We start from the raw sequence: 23,615 nt of genomic DNA on the forward strand, positions 1-23,615 counted from the left end.
GAAAATATTGAGTCTGTTCCCTGCTCACATCAAGAAGCAGAATCAACCCCCAGGGGTCAGACGGTAAAAAGCAAGGAGACCCCACCTTGTGTTACATGGAGGAGGGTTGGGAGTCTCTAAGGCACCAGGACACAGAGCTGAGGGCAGCAGCCTCCTTCTCCCCTTTCTGCTGAGCCCCCAGAGACCTTTAGCCCCTGGGTCAAGCATGCCAGGACCTTTTGTCCCGTCTGATTGGGGTGTGCTGGCCCCTGATCTGTTCAGTCCCGTGGCTTTGGAGCAGCGTGTCTGCCCCGGGTGCCTCCCCACGAGTCTCTGCCGGGGCTCAGAGCTCAGGTGGCGAGGCTCAGGCTGCCATCCCCCACCCCCCAGGCTTCTCCTCCCACTTCATGCAATCAGAGCTCCTCAGGGTGACACATTTAGATGGTTGCTGTGGTGATGAGTGAAGGCTGGGGTGATAACTGCAGTGCGTGTCTATATTGAGCCTCCAGTGAGGCAAGGTGCGCCTGCCACACGCTGGTGGGATGTCGCTGTGGGAAGGGAAGGGGGCTCAGACCTCCCGGGCTCACCCACTCAGTTCCCAGAAGGGGCCTGGGCCGGGGGGGATCTGCCTATTGCCAGGTACTGGGTCCCTGCCATTCCTGCCCGTGAGGGGCATGCCAGAGCAGAGGATCTCCACAGGGGGCAGTCTTGCCTCCCAAGGGACACTGGGTCACGCCTGGGGACGTCTGTGCTCATCACAACTGGTGGAGGGGCTCCTGGCATGAGTGCGTGGGGACCAGGGATGCTGCTCCACACCCCACAGTGCCCAGGACGGCCCCCCACAGAATGACAGGCCCCCAGGTCAGAAGGGCCGAGGGCAAGACCCTGCTTTAGAGAGAAGCAGATCAAGGCAGTGGATTTGTTCAGTCTCAGAGCCAGCTGCTGGTATTTCTTGATGATCTGTGAGACCCCAAATGCTTCCTTTTCTTGTCCCAGTTGTTCTACTGCTCTCCCCTCGTTGAATTTACTGTGTCCCGTTAGTCTCTTGTATCCCCCCCAGATGATTAGGTCTATAGATGGGAAAACAAGAAAATGAAAAATCCAATGCTGTTAGTTTCTTGCCGTTAGAAAATCATACTGGTTGAAAAAAATATACATGGAGCTGTCTGGTGAATCAGCCCAGATGGCAGGTGTATCAGTCATCTCTTGCTGTGTAACAAATTACCCTAAAAACTTAGTTTAGACAACCAACATTTACTCTCTCACAGTTTTTATGGGTCCGGAACTTGGAAACAGCTAAACTTGGTCGTTGCGGCTTGGGGTCCCTCGGGAGTCTGTAAAGCACACGTCAGCCAGGGCTGCCTTATCTGAAGGCTCGATGGGGCCAGAGGAGCTGCTTCCAGGATGGCCCCTTACATGGCTCCTGTCCACATGGGCCCCCATGGTGCTGCTTGAGCCTCCTCACTACATGGTGGCCGGCTCCCTGAGAGCAGACAGAAGCCACACGTCTTTTTTTTTTTTTTTTTTACATCTTTATTGGAGTATAATTGCTTTACAATGGTGTGTTAGTTTCTGCTTTATAACAAAGTGAATCAGTTATACATATACATATGTTCCCATATCTCTTCCCTCTTGCGTCTCCCTGCCTCCCACCCTCCCTATCCCACCCCTCTAGGTGGTCACAAAGCACTGAGCTGATCTCCCTGTGCTGTGCGGCTGCTTCCCACTAGCTATCTATTTTACGTTCGGTAGTGTATATATGTCCATGCCACTCTCTCGCTTTGTCACAGGTCACCCTTCCCCCTCCCCGTATCCTCAAATCCATCCTCTAGTAGGTCTGTGTCTTTATTCACGTCTTACCCCAGCACACGTCTTTTATGACTGATCTCAGAAGTGACCTGCTATCACGGTTGTCATGTGGAATTGGTCACGAAGACCCTGATACCAAGCGGGAGGAGACTGTAGGAAGGCCGTGAATCTCAGGAGGCTGGAAGCATTGGAGACGCTGCCACAGCAGGTGAACGTAGCTCTGGAAATCAGTCAGGATGGGAACATTAGTTGCCCAATGTCCCTAAAAAACTGAAAGAAATGAAAGGGCACACCACCTGCCACCACAGAGAGATGCTCTATGGAGTGACTGAGATTGTGATTTTATCAGGAATTAGGGGCACAGTCCATTCCCAGGGCAATCTGGGTGGAGTTGCAATTCCTGGAACCCTACTTGGGATGCCTTTTGTCCACTTATTTTAGCCACTTTCACCCTCCTCCCCGCAAAGCTTTGACGACAGCAACAGGGTGGGTGGAGGACAAGTTTCTATGGTCCCATCTCTGCGTTCCATGCAGTGTGGAGCAGAGGGGCCTCGCCGAAAGCGTCACGCCAGGAGGTGGAAGGGACTGAATCTCCCAGGCGGGGAGTGGTGATGGGAACGGGTGAGAGTCAGGCTGATGTGCGGAGTCTGGCCCACGCAACGAGAGAAGGAAAGAGGTTGCCTGCTGCCCGGCGCGATCTTGTAGAAATCAGCTCAGCACTGGCCAGAATATGCTTTCCATCGGCCGAGTGAGATTTGGGAGTAATCCCAGGACGTGATTCTATTAGGGCTCTTGTCTGATCCGCTTGTGGGGCCTCCATGGTCCCCGGGCCTGGGGATGGCTGTGGAGTAGGTTAATCCAGGCTGGAGTGGCCAGAAAATCTTGATCCTAATGGTATGATCTTGTTATGATACTGGCAGGGGCTTTGGGGGCAACGTAGAAAATCCATTTGGCCAGGATTGACCCAGCTTGTGTCTGGGTCCTGTTCACAACAGCCTGATGAATGGGCTGGTCAAGTGGGAGCGCAGAGCCGTCATCTGGGCTATGATGGGCTCCCTCCTCCCTCCCTCCTTTTCTTTCTTTCTCTCATCAGAGTTCCTGGTTCTCGGTATAACCCTCCTAATTCGTCCCTCTTCTAATAGGCCGCTTTTTAGAGTATTTTTATTTTTTTAAAAAATTTTTTGTTTATAAATTTATTTATTTTCAAAATTTTTGGCTGCGTTGGGTCTTCGTTGCTGCACGTGGGCTTCCTCTAGTTGCGGTGAGCAGGGCTACTCTTCGTTGCAGTGCACGGGCTTCTTGATGGAGTGGCTTCTCTTGTCGTGGAACATGGGCTCTAGGCGGGCGCGCTTCAGTAGTTGTGGCTCGCGGGCTCTAGAGCGCAGGCTTAGTAGTTGTGGCGCACGGGCTTAGTTGCTCCGCGGCATGTGGGATCTTTCTGGGCCAGGGATCGAACCCTTGTCCACTGCATTGGCAGATGGATTCTTAACTACCGTGCCACCAGGGAAGTCCTGGGGACCTGCTTTTTAAATGCAATGTTCTAGGGCTAGATTCACTCACATTGTCGGGTGTTACAGTGTGCAGTAGGCAGAATAATGGACCCCCAAAGACATCCGTGTCCCGATCCCCAGAACCTGTGAATGTGTCACCTTATGTGGTGAAAGCGACTCTGCAGATGGGGATAAGTTAAGGCCCTGAGATGGGGATGAATGTCCGGCCTCTGAGGCGGTCACACCAGTGCACCTCCCTGCGGCCGCATTGCAAAAGATCCTGTGCTTTTCCATCCGGGTCCTGCTGAGATGCTTGAGGGCTCCCCCCCACCCCACCCCGGGCTCAGCGAATCGGGAATTAAGAACCGCAGGTGGTTGGTCTCCAGCTCCTATTGCATTAGGTGCGAAGTGAAAAACAACAATTAAAAAAAGGAAAGAAAAAGCATTTTCCTGGAACACCCCACACGAGAGGTGGGGCTGCCACACCCATATGACCTTGGATGGGTGGAGGTCCCTGTCAGTGTCGGCCTCCTGGGTGTTCAAGCAGGAACCCACCCCGCATCGGGTGCAAACCTCTTCAAATCAGAGAGCTCCGTCTGCTATGAAAACGGAGAGGGTTCCTGGTTCCTACCCTCCACTCGGTCAAAATTGCCCGATGGGTCATTACCTGACCTTCCAAGACTAGACAGGCCAGACCCATATACACAATAATAATTAGAAAATGAAGTAGTAATAATAAAATAATAATGGATTATTCCGGTAAAACGAATAGAATAAGGAAAAAAATAAAATAATGAATAATTATGAAAGAAGATAAAAATAATTTTGGGGGGTTCATCAGTTTTATTTGTGTTAATTAAGCACAGCTAATGAACGAATACTTATTTATTCATGTCGAGGCAATTTTCTTTGCCAGATCAGTGAACAGTTTGTAAAGACAGAAAATCACCAGGCTATACCATGGAATCTGTGCAGTGAACAGAAATCACACTTTTGTAAATATGTTCTTCACACATACCAAATACTACTGTTGTTCTTTTTTTTTAAATTTTACTTATTAAACTATAGTTGATTTACAATATTGTGTTAGTTTCAGGTGTACAGCTTCAGATTCTTTTCCACTGTACTTTATTACAAGATACTGAATATAGTTCCCTGTGCTATACAGTCGGTCCTTGTGTATCTATTTTATATGTAGTAGTATCTGCTAATTCCATACTGCTAAGTTATCCCTCCACCACCCCCCATCCCCTTTGGTAACCGTAAGTTTGTTTCTGTCTGTGAGTCTGTTTCTGTTTTGTAAATATGTTCATTTGTATCATATTTTATGTAAGTGATATCATATAATATTTGTCTTTGTCTGACTTACTTCACTCAGTATGATAATCTCTAGTTGCATCCATGTTGCTGCAAATGGCATTATTTCTTTCTTATTTTTTAAATATTTATGTATTTATTTTTGCCTGCATCGGGTCTTAGTCGTGGCGTGCAGGCTTCTTTCTAGTTGTGCTGTGCGGGCTCCAGAGCGCATGGGCTCTGTAGTTGTGGCACACGGGCTTAATTGCCCCATGGCCTGTGGGATCTTAGTTCCCAGACAAGGGATCGAACCTGCGTCCCCTGCATTGGAAGGCAGATTCTTAACCACTGGACCACCAGGGAAGTCCCTCATTCTTTTTTGTGGCTGAATAGTATTCCATTGTATATATACACCACATCTTCTTTATCCATTCATCTGTTGATGGACATTCAGGTTGTTTCCATGTTTTGGCTACTGTATATAGTGCTGCTATGAACATTTTTAAATAATAAAAATAATACATAATGAAAGAAGGTAAAAATAATTTTTAAATAATAAAATAATGAGATAAGAATTAAAAATAAGTCATAATCATAAAATAATAAAGATTTTAAACAAAGAAATAATTAAATAAAAGCAATACTGAGTACCTGGAGTACTGAGTACCTGGCCGAGAAGGGGCGAGAAGGAAAAATGGAGCAGCCACTTTGGAGAACAGTCCAGCAGTTCCTCAGAAAGTCCAGTGTGGACTTGCCAAATGACGCCGAGGTTCCACTGCTGGGATTGTGCCCGGAGAACGGGAAGCTCGCGTCCATCCACACAGAGATTAGCGGGAGAGACGTGCTGCAGTGGCCGCTTCCTGGCTGTGAGGTCTCCCGAGCTCCGGGGCGGCCACATGGCCGGTGGTGGTGGTGGTGGTCCCGCCTGGCACCTGATGTGCTGCTCCCGTGACCCAACGCGACAGCGCTAGGGCGGTGTGCGCACACCAGGCCCCGGGCGGCGACCGCCAGCTTTCCTCATTGCCATCCCTCCTTCATCTGACCTTTCTTTTTTTTGTTGTTTGTGTTTTTGTTTTTGTTTTGTTTTTTTGCGGTACGCGGGCCTCTCACTGTTGTGGCCTCTCCTGTTGCGGAGCACAGGCTCCGGACGTGCAGGCTCAGCGGCCATGGCTCACGGGCCCAGCTGCTCCACGGCATGTGGGATCTTCCCGGACCGGGGCACGAACCCACGTCCCCTGCATCGGCAGGCAGACTCTCAACCACTGCGCCACCAGGGAAGCCCCTGACCTTTCTTGCAGAGTGGCCCGGAGGCTCTAGATTTTCCTAAAATGAGGCTCCAGAGAGAACTCAGTTCAAGAAAAGGGAGGTGCCTAAATGCACTGTGGGATCTGGATGGGATTCTGGGACCGGAGAAGGACTTCTGTGGAGAAACCAGTGACATCTGGATAAAGTGTGGAGTTGGTAGTAGTGTACCAATGTTGGCTTCTTGGTGGTGACAGACGCATACCGTGGTGATGGACATCAGAGGTTGGCAAATGAGCCTGGGGGTCAAATCCAGCCTACATTGGCCTGTTTTTAAAATTGTATTAATTAGCTATTTAAATTATAATTAATTAATTTTTATTCTGTAAAATATACATAATATAAAATTTACCATCTTCACCGTTTTTAAGTGTGCAGCTCAGCGGCACTAAGCACATTCACACTGTCATGCAGCCATCCCCACCATCATCTCCAGAACTTTCTCATCTTCCCAGACTGAAGCTCTGTCCCCATGGAACACTGACTCCCCAGCCCCTGGTCCCCACCATCTACTTCCTTTCTCTATGGATGTGACTCTAGGGACCTCAGGTGAGTGGAATCAGACAGCATTTGTCCTTCTGTGTCTGGCTTCTCTCCTTGAGCATCATGTCCTCAAGGTTCATCCGTGTTGTAGCAGGTGTCAGAATCTCCTTCCTTTACAAGGCTGAATAATATTCCACTGTATGGATGCAGCATACTGTTTATCCTTGGCCTATTTTTATACAGCTTAGGAGCTAAGTCCCTTTTCCATTTTTAAAGGGTTGAAACGAACAAACAGGAATATGCAGCAGAGAGCCTGGAGCTGACAGATCCTGAATAGTGAACATCTCGTCCTTTGTGGAAAGGTTGGCCGACCTCTGCTCTAGTTAACATGAGGGAAGCCGAGTGGGGGTGTTTGGGAACGCTCTGTACTAGCTTCGCAACTTTTCTCTAAATCCACAATTATTCCAAAATGAAAGATTTTTAAAGGAAAATTTGGGGAATGAGGGAGGTCCTTTTTTTAAAAAAATATTTTTATTTATTTGGTTGCACCAGGTCTTAATTGCGGCAGGCAGGCTCCTTCGTTGCAGGGAAGTCCTTCTGGAGCAAGATGTGAAACGCCGGAGTCGTGACTCAGAACCACCTAGGACTTTGCCTTGAAGCTGCGTGTGCCTTCTCCTCATTTCTCTTTTTATTACGAGCGTTATTATTTTGTAACTTTGAGATGATGATTAATCAGGTAGTGTGACACTGCTTCACGTTTGGGACCTCCCCGCTGGAGGATTCCAGGACATGAGATGCACCACCGTGGTTTTGGCAGTGTTTCTCTCTGCTCAGAAACTTTAGGATTTCTCTGTTCCTGGCCTGCAGAGCCCTCTGGAATCTAACTCTGGTTCAGGGATTGTCACACTAATTCTGTAAAGTCCAGAGTGTGTATATTTGGCTTTGCAGGCCTCGTACTCTCTGTGGCAACTACCCAATTCTGCGGTTGTAGCGTAGAAACAGGCTCAGACGATCCAGAAATGAAGAGGAGTGGCTGTGTGCCAATAAAACTTTATTTACAGAAGCAAGCAGTGGGCTGGATTTGGCCCATGGGCCAGAGCTTGGCAACCCCTGCTCTTGTTTATCGTTTCACCTTTATCTAATATTTCTCATCTGCCTGTCCAGTATTGGGAAATGATTAGGAATTCATGCCTGGGGTCTGTCCGACCTGCCTTTAAGGCCTGGCTGTGCTCACACGTGACCTTGAGCAACTTACTTTCTTCCTCTGTGACTCCATTTCTTCCTTCATAAGAAGTGAATTATAATATTTGTTAGGATAATTAACTGAGCATATATATATATATAGAGAGAGAGAGAGAGTGGGTATATATATATATGTGTGTGTGTATATATATAAAACAGCACAGAGACTGGCACGTATGTGTTCAAAAACTATTATTCTACTGTATGATTTATTTAAATAGTCTCCTATTGTATTAGTTAGTGCTGTGTAATAAATCAGTACAAACTTAGTGACAACACACTTCTATTATCTCACAGTTTCTTTGGGTCAGGAATCTGGGTTTGGTTTAGCTGGGTCCTCTGTTCAGGGCCTCTCTCTCACTGGTTACAGTCAAGGTGTCAGCCGGGGCTGGGGTCTCATACAAAGGCTCAACTGGAGAAGTTGCTGCTTCCAAGTTCGTACGATTGTAGGCAGGGTTCAGCTCCTGTGGGGCCTTGGTTCTGGAGGCCACCCTCAGCCCCCTGCCACGTGGGCCTCTCCGACACAGCCGACGGCTTCACCAGAGCATGCACACTGAGAAGATGACAATCTGCTAGCAAGATGGAGGTTGATGGCCAAAAGGCACGTGAAAAGATGCTCAGAGTTGCTAACTATTAGAGAAATGCAAATCAAGGCTACAATGAGGAATCACCTCACACCAGTCAGAATGGCCATCATCAAAAAATCTGCAAACAATAAATACTGGAGGGGACGTGGAGAAAAGGGAACCCTCCTACACTGTTGGTGGGAATGTAAGTTGGTGCAGCCACTATGGAGAACAGTATGGAAGTTCCTTTAACAACTAAAAATAGAGTTGCCATATGATCCAGCAATCCAGCAATCCCACTTCTGGGCATATATCCAGAGAAAACCATTATTCAAAAAGACAGATGCACCCCAGTGTTCACAGCGGCACTATTTACAGTAGCCAAGACATGGAAGCAACCTAAGTATCCGTGAACAGAGGAATTGAGAAAGAGGATGTGGTACATATACACAATGGAGTATTACTCCGTCATGAAAAACAGTGAAATAATGCAACATGTAACAACATGGATGAACCTAGAGATTATCACACTAAGTGAAATAAGCCAGACAAAGACAAATACCATGTGATATCACTTATGTGTGGAATCTAAAAGAAAAGGATGCAGATGAACTTATTTCCAAAACTTATGGTTACCAAAGAGGAAAGGTGGGTGGGGGAAAGGATAAATTAGGAGGTTGGGATTGACATATACATACACTACTTACTATGCATAAAATAAATAACCAACAGGGACCTACTGTATAGCACAGGGAACTCAATATTTTGTAATAACCTATAAGGGGAGAGAATCTGAAAAAGAATATATATATGTCTGTGTGTATGTATAACTGAATCACAGTATGTATGTACTACGCTGTGTACCTGAAACTAACATGATATTGTAAATCAAGTATACTTCAATTAAAGCAAAAAGAATTACAAAAAAATGCAGGTCACAGCCTCATGGAACTTGATGACAGGAGTGGGCCTCGCCTAACACCACCCAGCTGTGTGGGGCTGGCCCGCTCACCCCAGATCCATAGGGCTCTCCGGTCTATGCCCTTGGCACCGACTGGATTGTGCAGAATCCCGAGAACTAGCGAGCACCTCCTGTGGGCCGGCGGTGACAGCAGTGTGAGCTGCCGTGGTGAGCAGAGCACACGCTATTCCTGCAGTCTGGGATCTCGCCTCTCTCGGGGGAGACTCAGCTTTGAACCATGTGATGCTGGTGGGCACCAGGTGTCTTCAGGGGGGATGACAGTGTCCCGGGATTAGTGTGATGATGGCACAGCCCTGTGAATCTCCTAAAGGACACTGAACTGGACACTTTATTTATAAATTTATTTATTTATTTATTTTTGGCTGCATTGGGTCTTCGTTGCTGCGCACAGGCTTTCTCTAGTTGGGGCGAGCGGGGGCTACCCTTCGTTGCGGTGGGCGGGCTTGTCATTGCGGTGGCTTCTCGTTGCAGAGCACGGGCTCTAGGTAGTGTGACTCGCAGGCTCTAGAGCGCAGGCTCAGTAGCTGTGGCGCACGGGCTTAGTTGCTCCGCGGCATGTGGGATCTTCCCGGACCAGGGCTCGAACCCGTGTCCCCTGCATTGGCAGGCGGGTTCTTAACCACTGCGCCACCACGGAAGCCCGAACTGGACACTTTAAAAGGGTGAATTTTATAGTAGGTGAATTCTGTCTCAATTTTTAAAAAAGGAAAAGAAAAGGAAAGAGTGTGGATGAGGTGGGGCTCACAGGTCATAAGAAGTGCTGCCCAGGGGCTTCCCTGGCGGTCCAGGGGTTAGGACTCTGTACTTCCACTGCCGGGGCGCAGGTTCGATCCATGGTTGGGGAACTAAGATTTTGCAAACCGAGCAGCACAGCCAAAAGAAAAAAAGAAAAATAGTCCTGCCCATGACAAGAGTGGGCGAATGTCCTATCCATGCAGGCCTCTGATCACCACCCTTCTAAGTTCTGTCTGCTTTCCTCCAGTGATTTATTTCTCCCTCACAGCGCTGGGCACCTTGCACCTGGCGTTTTCGTTGTCTGTGTCTGAGATTCACCAACCCTGCCTCGTCGGCAGTTCTGAGGGCAGGGTGTGTGTGGGGTCAGCAGGCCCCGGCTTCATGCAACTCTGTCTGCACCCCAGGGCTCTGCTGTCACCGTCCTGAAATTTGTGATAGTTTTTGAACAAGGGGTCCCACATTCTCATTTTGCCGCCAGCTCTGCGGATTCTATAGCAGGTCCTCCTGATGGCCTCTATCCACTGCTGGCCCCTCACGGGGGGCTCGGGGTTCACCCTGATAGGAAAGTGAAATCCTAGCATCTTTGTCAATGAATATCACAGGGACAGCCTGGCGCCAGCTGGTGCGCCTCGCAGCCTGCTGTCTGTGAGCCCCGGGGACGTGTTCCTGTGGGCACAAGTTTCATCCTCGCCCTTCTCTGCTCCGGTCTAAGCCAGTCTGGACTGAGCACAGCCGGCGTGGAGGCTCTGTGGTGGTCACCTCACTGCCCAAGTCCAGCTCCAAGGACTAGAGGACAGCCGGCAGCGGGCGTTAGAGGGCTGGGGCGTGGGGAGATTTGCAGATGGTAGATGTGAGGGCAGAGAGAGAGACACCATCTCAACAATGATTCATAAGCTGCCCATGTTCACAGCAGTGTGATTCACAGTAGCCAGAAGAGGAAACAGCCCGAACGTCCATCAGTGGATGATGGATACACCCACTGTGCCCCTCCACACACGGGAGCATCACTCAGCCGTGAAAAGGGGTGAAGCCCTGACACTCGCTACCGCATGGATGGACCCCGAGAACACGATGCTCAGTGAGAGAAGCCAGACACAGAAGGACACACAGGGTGTGATTCCATTGATGGGAAACGTCCAGAACAGGCTAATCCACAGACACAGACAGTGGATTCATACTTGTCAGGGGCTGGGGAGGGGGAGGGTGGTGACTGCTCATGGGGACGGGGTCTCCTCTTGCGGTGATGAGAATGTTCAAAGATTGATTGCGGTGATGGTCACACAACTTTGTGAATGTACAGAAAGACCAGTGAATTGTCCACTTTATGCAAATTGTGTGGCATGAGAATTATATCTCAATAAGACCAAAAAAAAAGGTGCCTGGTTTATCAGTCACCATCTCCAGGTTTGGCTAATGTCCCCTAGTTGCATAAGGAGCTGCCATTGGGGGACTGGGTGAAGGGTGCCCGGGACCCCTCTGTACTAGTTTCCAACTTGTCGTGAGTCTTTCATTGATTCAAAAAACAAAAAGTTGAAGGATCGGAGGCATAGTCAGTCCCTGCAACGTTGAGGCGAGTCTCGGCCTCTAGGTCTGTGGGCATGTTGCTCTGGCCCTCACATCTCTCATCCCTGCGGTCCACTGCTGCCCGGCCCTCCGCGCTCTCCAGGGCGCCCCTCTGGCCTCAGTGGCCAGAGCAGTTCCAATCCTAGGCGGCGGGCCCGGTAGAGCAGATCCTGCTGCTGGAGGAGATTCTAGCCGCTCCAAGAGCCCAGAGGGCGTTCCTGAGGCCACACCGCCACCTTCAGGTGACGGTGGGGATGTCGGTTCTCCATCCTGGCCTTTGATTGGCAACAAATTAGCCTCAACTCAGAGAAAGAGAACCAGCATTTAAATTTTTATTTTTAAATCATTTTTAAAATTTTATTTAATTTTGGCTGTGTTGGGTCTTCGTTGCTGCACGCGGGCTTTCTCTAGTTGCAGCGAGCGGGGGCTACTCTTCATTGCGGTGGCATCTCTTGTGGAGCATGGGCTCTAGGCATGCAGCCTTCAGTAGTTGTGGCATGTGGGCTCAGTAATTGTGGCTCGCAGTCTCTAGAGCGCAGGCTCAGTACTTGTGGTGCATGGGCTTAGCTGCTCTGCGGCATGTGGGATCTTCTGGACCAGGGATCGAACCTGTGTCCTTGCATTGGCAGGCAGATTCTTATCCACTGTGCCACCAGGGAAGCCCTTTTTTTTTTTTTTTTATCATTTTTAACTTTAAATTTTCATATTGGGGTATAGTTGATTTACAATGTTGTGTTAGTTTCAGGTGTACAGCAAAGTGGTTCAGTTATACATACACATATATCTCTTCTTTTTCAGATTCTTTTCCCATGTAGGTTATTACAGAGTATTAAGTAGAGTTCCTTGTGCTATACAGTAAGTCCTTGTTGGTTATCTATTTTATATATAGTAGTGTGTGTATGTTAATCCCAACCTCCTAATTTATCCCTCCTCCCCACCTTTCCCCTTTGTTAAACAAACCAAAAGTTTGTTTTTGAAATCTGAGTCTCTTTCTGTTTTGTAAATAAGTTCATTTGTGCCATATTTTAGATTCCACATATAAGTGACATCATATGGTATATTTCTCTTTCTGACTTACTTCACTTAGTATAATCTCTAGATCCATGCATGTTGCTGCAGATGGTATTATTTTGTTCTTTTTTATGGCTGAGTAGTATTCCATTGTATATATGTACCACATCTTCTTTATCCATTTATCTGTCGATGGACATGTAGGTTGTTTCCATGTCTTGGCTAATGTAAATAGTGCTGCTATGAATGTTGGGGTGCACGTATCTTTTCAAATTAGAGTTTTCTTCGGATAAATGCCCAGGAGTGGGATTCCTGGATCATATGACAACCCTATTTTTAATTGTTTGAGGAACCTCCACACTGTTCTCCATAGTGGTTGTACCAATTTACATTCCCACCAACAGTGCAAGAGGGTTCCCTAAATTTTTATATATTTTTTAAAATTTATTTATTTTTTGGCCATGCCACGAAGAATGTGGGATCTTAGTTCCCCGACCAGAGATTGAACCCGTGCCCCCTGCATTGGAAGTGTGGAGCCCTAACCACCAGACTGCCAGGGAATTCTCTCCCTAATTTTTTTTTTTTTTTTTTTTGCGGTACGCGGGCCTCTCACTGTTGTGGCCTCTCCCGTTTGCGGAGCGCAGGCTCCGGACGCGCAGGCTCAGCGGCCATGGCTCACGGGCCCAGCCACTCCGCGGCATGTGGGATCTTCCCGGACCGGGGCACGAACCCGTGTCCCCTGCATCGGCAGGCGGACTCTCAACCACTGCGCTACCAGGGAAGCCCCTCTCTCCCTAAATTTTTTAACTGAATTTTTTTTAAAATAAGCGTTTTAGAATAATTTTAGAATTTTAGAGGTGTTTCAATGAGAGTTCCTGTCTACCCATCACCTAGTTTCTCCCAGTGGTCACGTCATTCATAAGCAGTGCGTTTGTGACAACCAAGAGGTGGACGTGGGTACATTTCTGCGACCTCAATCTACTCTTTATTCAGATTTCACTAGTTTTCCCTAATGTCTTTTTTCTGTCCCAGGACCCCCTCCAGGATCCCACCTTGCATTTAGTTGGTCATATGCCTTAGGCAAACCCCCGGTGAGCTGGGCACTCTGGGGCACCCTCGGTCAGGGGGTTGGCTCAGCCCCCTCCCCTTCCTCCCAGGGGACCTTGGGGGTCAAATGATACAGGTGAACATCTTTTATAAACTATCAAAGGTCATGTGAACATCCAACCCTTTCATCCAATTCAGTTTTGGAACATGTGGAAACCTCATCAGGGATAACATTGTAAATCACTAGCAAATCTTTCTGGCAAATTGCCTTTGTTACATTTACCCTCTCTGCATTTTGAAGCATCCTATCTGTGCCGTCCTCAACGTCTGGCAGAGTAACCAGAAGGCCAGGCTCCCAGAGCAATTTTTTTGTTTGTTTTTGTGTTTCTTGCGGTACGCGGGCCTCTCACTGTTGTGGCCTACTCCCGTTGCGGAGCACAGGCTCCGGACGCGCAGGCTCAGCGGCCATGGCTCACGGGCCCAGCCGCTCCGCGGCATGTGGGATCTTCCCGGACCGGGGCACGAACCCGTGTCCCCTGCATCGGCAGGCGGACTCTCAACCGCTGCGCCACCAGGGAAGCCCCCAGAGCAATTTTTATGTCTATTCACAAGCGCACGACTCTTCCATGCGGACACTGCTAACACCCACCCAGCATTTCAGGGCCAATCGTGCTCAGCTAACGTGGTACGTTTTTCTTCCAGGGAGCGGACATTGGGTTCCTGAACCTCGGCGCTGAAGACAGCCAGGCCTCCAGCACAGGTCAGTGTCCTGAGGTTTTTCTTTTCTCCACGTTCAGTGTTTGCACAGGCCTTTGATTGGCGGTTCGGAGCCAGGATGAGTTAAGAGGTTGGGGTTTGCTGTCCAGGCGGCGTCCTCGCCGTGCACGCCTGCATCTTCCCAGCTCTGCTTGTTTCTGAGGGCTCATCTTATCCATCAAGAGGGCACGGCAGCCACAGGGAACGTCTTCTGCCCTTGGCTCTGGGAGCAGGGGCACAGAGCAGGGAGACTGGCAGGGTGGTCCGGCAGGGTGGGTCCTAGCGCACCCAGGATGGGCAGAGCGGCGCGGGCCCGTCAGTGCCACCTGCTTCCCAGCTCTTAGCTTCCTCCTCAAGAGGCTTAATTGGGGTCTACGGTGCTTCACTCCATTTCCCGTTGGCGTGGAGGGTGACCCGTCGATGGCCATTGGCCAGAGCAAAGTCGTGGGCTGCGACAGATATCTGAACCCCGTTACCCACCGCAGTGGGACAGCAGGTTGGGAAATGTGGCGAAGGCCTCTGGAAGATTAAGTCAGGAGCAAAATAAAGCTCAGTCCTGGTCCTTTAACTCTTGCTCGCTTGTTTGTTTCTGGTCTTATTCCCAAGAGGACTTTGAGTAGCTTTTGTGACGTTTGAAGAGGGAATAGCATGAGAATGAATGAGGTTGCCCCATGGCCTGCCTGGTTCATTGACTGTAATTGTCAGGGACCACACTCCGTGCTCCTCTGATTCTGTCACAAATGTCTTTGCTACTTCCGTGGAGTTTCCTCTTTCAGGCCGTCTTTGGAATAAACTTCCGGTTTCTAACAAAAATACAGATGGATCTTTGATTCAGGTTGTGTTCAATGTAGCAAGAAATTTGAGGGAGATCTGACATCTTTATAACGTATATTCTCATTCAGTGTGTGTGTGTGTGTGTGTTTGTATAAAAGAAAACATGTTAGACAAGAAGGCAGACACTAAATGATTCCATTCAGATGATATTTCCAGAAAAGGCAAATCTGTAGGACAGAAAGGTGACTCGGGGTTGCCAGGGGCTGGGGCGGGAATGGGGAAGAACTGTGCTTGGGCACCAGGCATCTTACAGGGCGAAGGGGAGGGTCCAGAACTCCGCGGGGTAGGGGTCGGGGTGGTCTCCTGACTTGGTGAACTGACTACAGAATCTTTGAGTTGTGTCCTTCAAACTGGCCAATTCTATGCTGTGTAAAGTGAACCTCAGTAAAGTTAAAACGTATATATTTTAGCTCAGCTTGGGAGGGAGGCTGTGCCTGCAGACAAAGACCAGAAGCTGAGATTGGAACCCTGGGGTCCGTCTGGCCGGGTTATGCTCCGCCAAGGCCCCAAACAGATTCACAGTGTTAACTCTGTTTCACAAAGTCGCCAAGTGGGAGGGGAATTTGGAGAATAGCCCGGAGCCAGGCGAGGTCGCGCAGGGGGTATGTGTCTGCGCAGCGTGCGGGACGAGCTAGCCCCGCTCAACCCTTCTCTGTAGTGTTAACATCTGAATTTAGACAACGACAAAGGAGAGGTAAGTCACCCCAAACCCCCCACCCATCGAGGACCACTGCTGACACTTCAGTGAGTGTCCTCCCGAATCTCTCTGTGAATTACTTCTCCCGCACGCACGGGGTTTTGGAGAAGTAGGATTTTCTGTTTGATGTACGCATTCCCTTGATGGGCATCTTCCCTCATCCATAAAACCTAGATTTCCATCTTCTTTCCTGAAGCCGGATGTTACAGATGAATTATAATTTATTTCATTAAAAAATTTATTTATTGAAGCGTAGTTGATTTACAGTGTTGTGTTAATTTCTGCTGTACAGCAAAGTGATTCAGTTATACGTATATATATATTCTCTTTTCATATTTTTTTCCATTATGGTTTATCACAAGATAGTCCCTGTGCTATACAGTAGGACATTGTCGTTTGAATTATAATTTATTTCTTTTAAAATAAATTTATAATTGATTTAACTGGTCTTATTAGTAGGCTTTTTTGAGGGTGTTCATTTTCTCTTTCTGTTTTTCTTTTTTTCTCTCTCTCTTTTTAAATTTTGCTACGTTCTGGGGTGGATGTCCTTGTGCAGACTTCCTACATCCTTGGTTGCCCTTTGGGGTAAATTCCTGGAAGTAGGTTTGCCTTGTCTGTGAATTTAAGTCTGAGTGTTCTCATTTACATTTTTTTTTTTTTTTTTTTGCGGTACGCGGGCCTCTCACTGTTGTGGCCTCTCCCTTTGCAGAGCACAGGCTCCGGACACACAGGTTCAGCAGCCGTGGCTCACGCGCCCAGCTGCTCCGCGGCATGTGGGATCTTCCCGGACCGGGGCACGAACCCGTGTCCCCTGCATTGGCAGGCAGACTCTCAACCACTGCGCCACCAGGGAAACCCCCTACATTTTTTTAAAATCATATTTTATACATTTCCTATGCAACTTGAAATTCACTCTCTTTTTTAAAAAAATTTATTTATTTATTTATTTTTGGCTGCATTGGGTCCTGGCTGCTGTACACGGGCTTTCTTTAGTTGCTGTGAAAGGGGGCTACTCTTCATTGTGGTGCGCGGGCTTCTCATTGCGGTGGCTTCTCTTGTTGTGGAGCACAGGCTCTAGGCGCGCGGGCTTCAGTAGTTGTGGCTCACGGGCTCTAGAGCGCAGGCTCAGTAGTTGTGGCGCATGGGCCTAGCTGCTCTGCGGCATGTAGGATCTTCCTGGGCCAGGGCTTGAACCCGTGTCCCCTGCATTGGCAGGCGGATTCTTAACCACTATGCCACCAGGGAAGCCCTCATTTACATTTTGACCTTCAGCCACAAAGACCTCCAGAAACACAGCATTTCCCATCCCAGGGTGCATCTCCCTATCCTCCCAAGTTCAGTTTTAGGTCCTGGCCAACCTGACAAGCCCAGGTGATTTCAGCTCTTGCGTCCGGGCGTCCTTTTCGTGAGCGCAGCCGTTTCTCTAAGGCGAATGGCCCAGCTGCGTCCTTTCTGTTGGGGTTTCTCTCCCAGCGATTTTTTTTTTTTTTTTGGCCCCGCCACACGTCATGTGGGATCTCAGTTCCCTGACCAGGGACCGAACCCTTGCCCCCCTGCATTGGAAGTGCAGAGTCTTAACCACTGGACCACCAGGGAAGTCCCAGTGATGCGTTTAAATTCTATTTCTCTGTCTGTATGCCGTCCATTGCGAATTTTTTTCTGAGCGTGTCTTTGCACTTTGCTCCTTGTGGGTTTTGTCATCGGGCATCTGAAACGTCTCTTGCACACCCACGTTCTCCTTTGTGTTTTGTGTGGCCTTCCTCCACATGTCAAGATTATAAAAACAATTCACCTGCGTTTTGTTTCTCGTGTATTTTACCCTTAAATCCTTGCACCATTTGAAATTCAGCTGTGCTAGTGGGTCTCACGCAGGCATGATTCTGACCCCCTGCTCCCCACTCAGGGGACACTGGGCCATGTCAGGGGACATCTATGGTTGTCATGACTGGGGGGCTCCTGGCATCGAGGGGGTGGGGGCAGGGATGCTGGTCCACACCCTGCAGTGCCCAGGACGCCCCCCACAGAGGAGGGCCAGCCTCCCTTTCAGCAGTGCCCAGTGACAGACCGCTGGGGGAGACAGAATTGTACCCTGAGCTGGTGCCCACCGCCGGCCTTGCAGGGGTTTTCTGTTCCAAGGAAGCCTACTCTCCTGTACGCGCTCCTGGGAGGGGGGAACCTGGGCTTCTCCTGATTGCTTTTTAGTCTCATAGTCACTATGAGCACATCCTGTTTGCCAGGCCTTGTGCTCAGCATCGGCAGGCGTCCTCACCTCCAGCTCCCCGCAGCACTGGGGGCGGGCAGGGCGGTCCGCCGCCTTTCCAGGGAGGCCAGGGTGTCACCAAGCAACCCACCCATCCTGATGACAGCACGCTGAGCCGCTGCACTCAATTTCTGCAGACACCAGGGCTAAAAGAGGACCCGGAGTTTGGGGTCTAGGGCTGGAGACGTTCCCCAGAGTGCTGCAGTTCCCACTGGCGGCCACTAGGGGGCAGTGAAAGTCCACGGGGTCTCTGGCGGGGCCGGCCTTGAGCCAGGCAGGGATGTTGATGGAGGGGGTGCAGGGGGTGAAAGGGGGCGCCCAGCTGTCTTCAGTCAACCCCTCGGCCCTCCTGGAGACCCGTGACCACCCGTCCACGTTCTCCGAGGCATTCTGGTTCAGCCCCCAGGGTCCCATGGTCACCCTGTTCTGGGCACACACACCACACCCCCCTGCCCCTGCTTGCAGACCTCTGTGGGTCCATTGGGTGTAAGAGGGAGGCACAAGACACGGGATCTGTCACCTTGGCGGGCTCACGGCACCTGCACCCCCGAACCCGCCCTGGCCCCAGCACCCTCCAGTGGCCGGAGCAGAGCCTGGACCAGGGAATGAAGGCCAAAGGGTGAGGGTGGGCAACTGGGTCTTGCTTCTGTGACTCTCTCCCCTGGTGCCTGGAGCCGGGCCAGCGGCTCTGGCCCCTGGGGGGCTTCCCCAGGCAGCCACCCTCAAAGCCTCCTTGTTTGGAATCTGCCCAGTGTCCCCTGCGGCACCCTCGGGCGTGTGTCACCTCCCAGTACAGTCACCTGGGCAGTGGCTGCCCGGCCTGGCCAGGCACGGGGTGACCCTCCCAAAGATTTCCTCCATCCCCTCAGCAAGGATTTCCCATTGTCTGCCCAGGCCAGGCTCTGGGGGACGCCAGTGAGCAGGGCAGGCAAAATCCCCAGCTCTCACAGGACTGATGTGTCAGTGAGAATCGTGGACCCATTTGGGGTCTCTCCCTCTCAGGAGTGCTGACATCAGGGCCTGGACGCTGTGGGGTGTGGAGCAGCCTCCCTGAGCCCCCGGTTGTGACAACCACAGATGTCCCCAGGCATCACCCAGTGTCCCATGGGGGCAGGGTCACCCGGGTGAGACCCCTGCCTCACTGATCCCTCTCTCACTCTGTCTTTGGATGTGTTTAGGGCCCCACTGGGTGGATTTTCCTGTTGGTTTGGAAGCTCTGAGTGGCCGCGACCACAGCCGGTTGGTTCCTGCCTCATGGAAAGGCTTAGCAAGTGTCCCTACAGCGTGGCAGCTGTCCCAGGGCTCTGGTGTGGGCCATCGTGGTGCTGGCTTTCCTTATGGAGGTGCCGTCGTTCTTTGAGCAAGAGCTGGTCTTTCCAATATGGTAGCTGTGAGCCCCAGGTGGCAACTGAGCGACTGCCTGAAAGGGGGCCAAGGTGGAAATGAGAAGATTTTGCACGGACTGGGGTGATTCTTGGTTGAGAACGATTTCTCAGGCACTTCTCCAGCCCTCCCGCCGATGGTGAGAATGCAGAACTCCGTGACCTCCCAACAGCGGGGTGTTTTTCTGATAGCCCCTGTTCTCCCGGGAGTTTGCGAACATTTCTGCTGAAAGCGCCTATTGGAGCCTTTTATCTTGAGAGAGTGGCCCTGGTATGGGGAGCAAACTCCAACCCAACGCGCAAGCCAGAGCGTGTTTCTTTCTCCTGGTTGGTTACCCACTTCTGATCTGTCCCGGGTGTGTTGAAATGCACATTATTATCAGTTCTCTCCATGGACAAGCTGTTCTCCTGAAAGAACTGCCAAGATAGACAGTTAAAAACCTTAAAACGTTCTGCTCACGGAAGGTCATGGCTTCTGCTGTCCCTGCCTTCCTGACAGAGAGCATATATGATACCTATGTAATTATGGGGTCCCGTGCAGAAACCGGCCAAGGGGGCCCCCGCTGCAGCCCACAGGGCTCAGAACCCTCTCCCTGCAGGCTGCAGCTCTGATTCTGGAGAGCAGGCCACGTGGTGCTTCCCATGGCAGCGGGGGCAGTTCAGACATGAGTTTGACCCCCTACAGCAGCAGGGTCTCACCCTGGTGATCCTGCCCCCAGGGGACACCTGGCCGTGTCTGGCGACGTCTGTGGTCGTCATGACTGGGGAGTTCCTGGCGTGAGTGTGTGGGGGCCAGGGAGGCTGTTCCACACCCCACAGTGTCCAGGATGGCCCCCCAGAGGATATCCCAGCCCCATGTCAGCAACACCCAGCGAGTGGGAGGAGAGACCCCTTCTCCACAAGATTCTTGCTCCCAGGATCAATCAAGATCACTCTCTTTATGCTCTACTGTGAGTTATTACCGTGGTTCCCACCCAGGCCCCACTCTTCCGACCCTGTGGGCTAATCCCCTTATGGACTGGTTAGTGCTGCCACCTGATTCTACCAGTCTGAGCATCGAGGCCCAGAGAGGCTCATGTCTGAAACAGCAGAGTTGGGCTTCCTCCCGTGGGGCAGCGAGAACTGGCTCGGCCCAGGCGGCAGCCAAGGCACAGAGACCCCTGTATCCCCAGTCACGGGCATGTTGCTAGGCAACCACTTGAACAGTCAGCCTCCCTCAGGGCAGGGATGATACACACATGGGGTCGTAGGTGGAGTCACAGATTCAAGGCCTCGTTTGACTCCAAACATGCACAGGGTGACAGTCACATATAATAAGAAGGTGGGGGGCAGGGGAGGAGAGGGAGCTGCAGGAGGCTGAAGAGTGGCCCATTTGGGGTGGGCAGAAGGAGCTCCCCACACCCCAGGGCCAGTTCTCCACCCTGCAATGCACTGGCCTGACTCCATCTGAGCCGGTGGGCTCCGAGGACGTGCCTCTTTCTCCTTATTCCCTCCCTTCCTGCTTCATTCATTGAGTCAGCCGATACCCGCGTGCCAGGCCCCGCCAGGCTAAAACACGTGTGTCTCTGTGCAGAAGCTCCCAGTACAGTGTACACAGTGGGTGTGTGTGACAGAGGACTGAGGCATGGCCTGGGGAGGGCCTGGGAGTTGGGGCGGGGGGCGGGGCCAGGAGGCTGAGGGTGGGTTGGGGACCTGAGCAGGTGCTGCAAAATGCAGGGTCACAGGGAACTGGGGTGTTGGGAGCTTGTTTCTAATTGCCATTGGTGTCCCCCCAAATTCAGATGTTAAAACCTACCCCCCAGTGTGGTGATAGTTGGAGATGGAGCCTTTGGTGGGTGTGATCTTTTGACTTATCATAAATACATATTTTGGACTTCAGCCATGGGTCCTGGCTCCCAGCTCCCAAAGCCCTTGGAATTTCCCGAGCTGTAGGAGCATCCCCTGCGTGTGACTAAATGTGACAGTGATTGTAAAACCCCAGGCAGTCTGCTCTGCCATCCCATGAGGAGTGTACTAGCTAGCCATTGCCGTGTAACAAGCCACCACAGGCTCAGCAGCTTACTCCTCCCCTGTCTATCGGGGCAGAAGTGTGGACACAGTGTGGCTGGGGCCTCTGCTCAGGGTCTCACTTGGCCTGGCCAGGGCTGAGTTCTTACCTGAGGCTTGACTGGGGAAGGATCCACTTTCAAGTTCTCTCAGGCTGTCGGCAGGATTTGGTTCCTTTCAGTCGTCAGGCCCAAGTGCCCATTGCCTTGCTAACAGCATGCTAGGGACGACTCTTAGCTCTTGGAGGCCACTGGGTCCTGGCCCAGCCTCATGGTCTCCTCTGTGGGCTCCCTCTTCCCTCAGTCTCTCACTGCAGGAAGGGCCCTGCCCTTGGACTGGGTCAGGGCCACCCACGTGATTTGTCCTTTTGATCAACTCAAAGTCAACTGACTCGGTGCTTTAAGTACACCCTCCAAATCCCTTCTTCTGTACGAAATCACCTAATATGGGAAATGGTATCATGTTCACAGTCCTGCCCACACTTGGGGGTTGGTCCACAGGGGGCAGGGGTTTGGGGACTTAGAATCCTTATGGCCACAAAGGGGGAGAAGAGGGCATGGTCATTCCAGACCCAGCCACGCTGAGCCTCCACCAGGACCATGCAGGGGGTCTCTTTACCCTCGCCTTCCTTGCTGGAGGCACCGCGGGTGGGTCAGGGTTGGGGTAGAAAGGCGGTGCTTGGAGAAAGCATGCTTTGTCCTCGTCACAGCTAAACAAACCCATAGCTTCACCTGGTTTTATTTATTTATTTATTTATTTTTGCCGCACTGTGGGGCATGTGGAATCATAGTTCCCCGACCAGGGATCAAACCCGTGCCCCCTGCAGTGGAAACTCAGAGTCTTAACCACTGGACCGCCAGGGAAGTCCCCTCACCTGGTTTTTTAAAAAAAAACCTTTAATTTGAAATAATTCCAGATTCATAGGAAGTTGCAAAAACCGTGCAGAGCGATCTCATGCACCCTTCCCCCAGCTCCCCTCAGTGGCGGCATCTCGTGTAACTTTTGCACAAAAATAGGAAGTTGGCGTAGGGACTGCGTGTGTGCGGAGTTCTGGGCCCTCTGTCATTTGCACGGATTCGGCTCTGTTTAATTTGTGGGTGTGTAGGGCCGTCACATGTCTGCAGAGTGGAGAGAGCTCTTCCTGCTGTGTTTGTGGGGGCTGGGAAAAACAGATACGAACATCTAACCTTGGGCGGCGCAGTGCCCCATGCTCGTCGTGCAGGGCTGTGCCTCTCTTTTCCCACAATTCTGGGCATCTCGTCTGCCGCCTTATTAGGCAGCCAGCCCTTCCAGTGGGTTTATTCTCTTGGGGGGGGGGTGGTCTGCAATTCTGTGGAGGCTCCCAGCACCAGAAGGCTCAGGTTCAAATCCAGATGCACCCCTCACTCACACGGGCACCCCAGGCGACTCACTTGCCCTTTCTGAGCACAGGGGGCGGGCCCACTGTCACCACCGCGGTCCTGGCATCCACAGGAGGGCCGCCAGAGGGAGGAGTGACGGGGAGGGCTGGGAGTTATAGTGAGGTACCCCAGTTCTCTCTAGGGGGTGAGAACCGTCCCTCATCCTCCCCTGGCCATTCTGCCCAGGCTCCGAGGACTGCTGAGACATCCCGTTGTTGGAATCAAGGCTTCCTCAACTTCCCCAGAGTTCTCTGCCGTCTTCTCTGCGCCCTGAATGGTAGGCGCTCCCCAGGCGGTGGGGGCTTGTTGTGTGCTTCTTCCTCACGGGAGCCCATACAGTGGCAGCACCCCATGTCACTGCACCTCCCGTGGGAGGGGGAATTCCAAGATGGCACCAAAGACCCCCGCCCCCCTGGTGTCCACACACTGTCCTATCCCTGCTCCTCAGTGTGGGCAGAACCTGGAATGGACGGGATGCCACTCTGTGGTTAGGCTGATGTGATATGGCCCAAGGGACTTTATAACAAAGACCCCTGATCAGTGGACTTTTGAGTTCGTTCATCACAACGATTGTCTGGGTGGGCCTGACCTAATCAGACGAGGCCTTACAAGAGACCAGAAGCCTATCTAGAGGGGTCACATCCACAGAGACAGGAAGTAGATGGTGGGGGCCAGGGGCTGGGGGAGGGGCTGGGGAGTCAGTGTTTCATGGGGACAGAGCTTCAGTTTGGGAAG

At 51.1% G+C, this 23,615-nt stretch overlaps 1 protein-coding gene across 1 annotated transcript in view; it reads left to right on the plus strand.

Annotated features, from left to right (window-relative positions):
• Nucleotides 1–23,615, plus strand: part of GNG7 (G protein subunit gamma 7) — a 153,683-nt gene that overhangs the window by 32,937 nt on the left and 97,131 nt on the right. Inside the window, exon 2 of the mRNA XM_029218512.1 lies at nt 14,208–14,265. The gene's annotated coding sequence lies outside the window, so the exon portion shown is untranslated. The remainder of the gene's footprint in view (nt 1–14,207; nt 14,266–23,615) is intronic.

This window comes from Monodon monoceros, unplaced genomic scaffold (genome assembly GCF_005190385.1).
Source record: "Monodon monoceros isolate NGI ecotype Baffin Bay Population unplaced genomic scaffold, NGI_Narwhal_1 Super_Scaffold_12, whole genome shotgun sequence".
In the NCBI taxonomy this organism is placed as follows: domain Eukaryota; kingdom Metazoa; phylum Chordata; class Mammalia; order Artiodactyla; family Monodontidae; genus Monodon; species Monodon monoceros.